Source organism: Cygnus olor, chromosome 4 (assembly GCF_009769625.2).
Source record: "Cygnus olor isolate bCygOlo1 chromosome 4, bCygOlo1.pri.v2, whole genome shotgun sequence".
Taxonomy (NCBI): Eukaryota; Metazoa; Chordata; class Aves; order Anseriformes; family Anatidae; genus Cygnus; species Cygnus olor.
The window spans coordinates 32935382-32939311 of record NC_049172.1 but is presented as its reverse complement, the minus strand read 5'-3'; the positions used below and the strand labels follow the sequence as shown (position 1 = coordinate 32939311).

General features: G+C 42.8%; 1 long non-coding RNA gene across 1 annotated transcript; it reads left to right on the top strand.

Annotated features, from left to right (window-relative positions):
• Positions 1-1722: 1722 nt before the first annotated feature.
• On the top strand, positions 1723-3679 carry LOC121069317. Its single transcript, XR_005819380.1, has 3 exons — positions 1723-1811; positions 2326-2555; positions 3597-3679. It is a non-coding gene; the product is annotated as an uncharacterized LOC121069317 (long non-coding RNA).
• Positions 3680-3930: the final 251 nt, after the last annotated feature.

Genomic DNA, 3930 nt, shown 5'->3' with positions numbered 1-3930 from the left:
GATGCACAGTAAGGTTGCAGTTGGTGGCTGACTTGAGGCTGATTTGTTTTTTGTTGTTTTTTTTTCTGCTTCCTACCCGGTGAATCAGCTAGACTGGTTGCAACGAGAGAGGAGCTAGAACCAGGGTAGATATATGTGTGCTCGCCATGCCAACAAATTCTCAAGTACCTGCTTGGTGTACTTCTATCATGCTTTTGTTTAGACTGATTGTCGTTGTCTTATTTAGGCTCAGCAGGAAATTTGCTTTGAGAATGGGACTGCTGGTTTTTAAGGTGTTTTTGTTTTTGGCTGATTGGCTTGGTTTTTGCAGTGCTTTGTGGTATGAGTCATGAGCCTCTCTGGATCACTTGAAGTGTTATCTAAATAATCCAGTGTCATCTCAGGGACCCTGATCTCTTCTCTCTTCCTATGGCACATTACATTTCTGTGATTGTTGTCTGTATGTTTTACCGAAAGAGATGATTTACGGTGCTGTGTGGAACAGATGTTGGGAATGTGACATCTGTCGTAGTATTGCCTGTGATGGTAAGAATCCACCCTCAGTGGCCTCGGGGCTCATTCCCATCCCATGTTACGCGAGACTTGGCTGAGTTAAATTTACATGCTACAGACAGTGACCACTACCGCTTCTCCTTACCCTTATCCCAGAAAGAAAGCTGAGCCTCTCCCGCATGGATTTTGGAGATCAAAATACCTTTCTTTTTGCCTTTCCCTTTGTCCACCTCCTCTGTTAGTTCCTCCAACAGGAGTACAGGTTTCTGGAGTCTATGGGGAAAAAGGGGTAGAAACCAGGTGGTTCAGCGACAAAGATAGGATCACACTTTCCCTGCCTCTCCTCTTTGATTTGTATGTGCAGAGAATCCCTGAAGAAAGCTGTGCAGAGTCACGCCACATTAATTTGTGGGGGGGTCCCACCAGGGCCAGCAAGCATCAGAAGTTATGGGGGAACTTGGCTGGCGCTCCCTTCTGAGCTGGGGGTTACCTGGTCACCCTGCCTGGCGCTTTGGGGAAGGCACAGAGAAATGAAGCTACAGAAGAATTTTTCCAAACAGCTTCCAGCAGGTTTAACTGTGATAGGGGATAATCAGCAGCTGTTAAAGTCTGAGTGCAGAAAAACTCCGGCTGAGATTTGACAACTTCTTTCTGAATGGGGGCTAAACGGAGAATACCAGCTTTGATCTTACAAAAATATGGAGGCTAGAGGCTGGCTTTTAACTGAAGGCATTCAAACTGTATAATTCCCCAAATACTTGTGTAGCTGACGCTTGTCACTTTATAAAAGTGGTAAATAATCCTATTACGTGCTATAGCTGAATTTATAAAGGCTGAGTTAGGGACCTAATTCAAACCTGTTTATTCAGAAAAGCACAGACGATATTTTGAATTGAACTCTGCACAACCTGAAATCTGAATCCATAGAAACAGATACTGGATACTGGAGTGAGCACAGCTTCTGTTGAATCATACTATATATATCACATGCTGAAGTGAATGCGTTGTACACGGATGGGTATATTCAGTGCTTATCAGTCAACGTGTAGCCCCATTAGGGGCTTCCTAGGGTAAATACATTAACCTTATTTGAGATGCTTGTCTCTTCTTAGATATGAAGTACAGCAAGAATATTAAATTATATGGTGGCATAAAATGCTTTAAAGGTTGCAAAACATCCTCTTCCTTCTTAAAATTTCTAAGCCATCCTTGCTCTGTATGCTGTTTTCAGGTGATTGATGGCAGGCAGCGTGGGGCTGTTGCTGATGGAGTCCTTAAATAGAACACCAGACAACTTTGGATATACCTGACATTGGGAGGTAGGGCTTATCAGCAGCTCTGTCTTGTTTTCTGGGAAAAGGGCATAGAAAGTTATGGTATAGGAAGTACAAACATTAGGAAGTCTCACTTTTTACCTGTGTACCTGTCAGACCTGAACAAAGTTTGAACGCAGATGAGAGTCCAGTCCCAATGTTTAAACCAAGACAGGTTGTAGTCTAAAATCATGTGTATACCTTTTTAAAAAATGTCCCGATAATCGAAGTTCTCCAAATTGACACTGATTTAGGAATTTAATAACGAAACTGAAACGCTTTGTTTAACTGAACTTCCTTTGGGGCCATTCTTTGAGCCTTTTTGATGAGTCATACTTTTTTTTTCCTTAGTCATGTTCTCTTGTTTTATTTTAGTTTTTATATTTGGGTGGACCTTCATGATTTGTGACTTTTTCATGTCTTGGTAGGGTAACATAGCTCCATTATTTTCTCTGTTTTCACCTGTTGTCTGCCTTTGCAGCCACCATCATCTACTCTTCTTTTTTTTTTTTTTTTTTAGTTCTGATTCTTTGTCATGCCATGAGTGACAGTTTTGATGCAGTATGGACTAAAATAGCAACAATGGACAAACAATAACTTGGTTTTATATCCAAAGCAAACAACAGTTTCTTCTAGTCACCTATAACACTTGAGATCAGCATTTGGCTGAAGAAAACCAGACTGACAGTCAATTCCAATCAAAGAAAAGCTAAGAGGACAATGGAGTAGAAAGGAAGTCGCTCAGCATCAGTTAGTTGCATTTCAAAGCTTTCCACTTGAGTATGAAGACAATATGGTTAACTACTTTTACTTGGGCTTACTGGTTTTAGATTCTGTTTTTTACTTTTATGGGAAATGATCTTCTCTACAAGTTGCACTTCCTACACTTTTTTTTTTTTTTAATTGAAATTCAGTCATAGTAATTTTCATATTCAAGACCGGGGCCCTTAAAGCTTTCAGAAGGTATGGTAAGTCCAAAATGCCATGCGCCACCTTTTCCATGATGTGAGTTGCCAAAATCCCATGCTGCTTTAGTTTCTCTCTCAGTGCTGCTTTTATTGAAGTATAGGTTGAATTCAAGGTTTTGGCCTTGCGTTTAATCTAAAATGAGTTGGATTAATATGGAGTGTTGCGAGCAGTATCGCCAAGTTAACTGCATTCCATGTGAAATATTGAATTAATGTATTTAGAAGTGAAAAAAGTATTTGTAGAAGATGGGTGAAGTCCTTCTGGTGGGATCAGAGCACTTGTAAACCTTTGTGTTTAAAAGCAAAAATCAGAAAACCTGCATCAGTGATAGCAGCACTTTTCCTGTGATACCAGCCCAGACTATTTAGCAGCAGCGATAATACTTCACTTACTCCTTGGCCTTGTCCATGCCAGTCCAGTATCCTGCCTGTGGTCAGTTCTTTTTACACATTATATTTCTCCATGGATGGTACTTTTATTAATAAATACATTGCCAGTTGGGTTAGATTTTTGAGCAAAACTGCTGTGAAGTCTTCTGCTGTGCTGTACAAAGGTGAACAGGTTTCAGTGGTGGAGCATCCCCTACGGTAGAGCTGCTTTCTGCATTGTTGTAGCAGAACAGAGCAGTCATTGCTGGGGAGGATCCTTTTTGTCTGCTTTCTGCAGTCGGTTGAGCAGAGGTCAGATTTGTTGGAAGCTGCTTAATTGTACAGGCAGCACTGCTCAGGCCATGGAGCGCAGCTTCACGCTGTTCTCTCAGCTGTCTGCTCCTTCTGCAATCATTGGCTTTGCTTCTTTTCAACCGCTAACATCTCACTACAGGCCTTCCTGTGAACATGCTGCCTTATGGCTTGAGACCAATGTGTGGGCACTAATCACCATCTGGAGAGAGAATGAGACTCCGGGCCAGCTGAACTTGGCTGTAAGTAGGATTTGAAGTGGGGCATGGGAAGCTGTACACCAGGCCACCGCTCTTTTATCCTGAAAGGCTTCGTTCCACCACAGTTCCCTGGCAGGAGGTGGCTCTTGAGGGCCTGCAGGAGCCACGGGAGCCGCTGGCTTGTACTGATCAGCTGCTCCAAGTGGGGCAGCCCTTCCTGCTTCGATGGGCTCCTGGGGGGCTCTGGGGCAAACTGGCATGGGGAGGCAGCAGCCC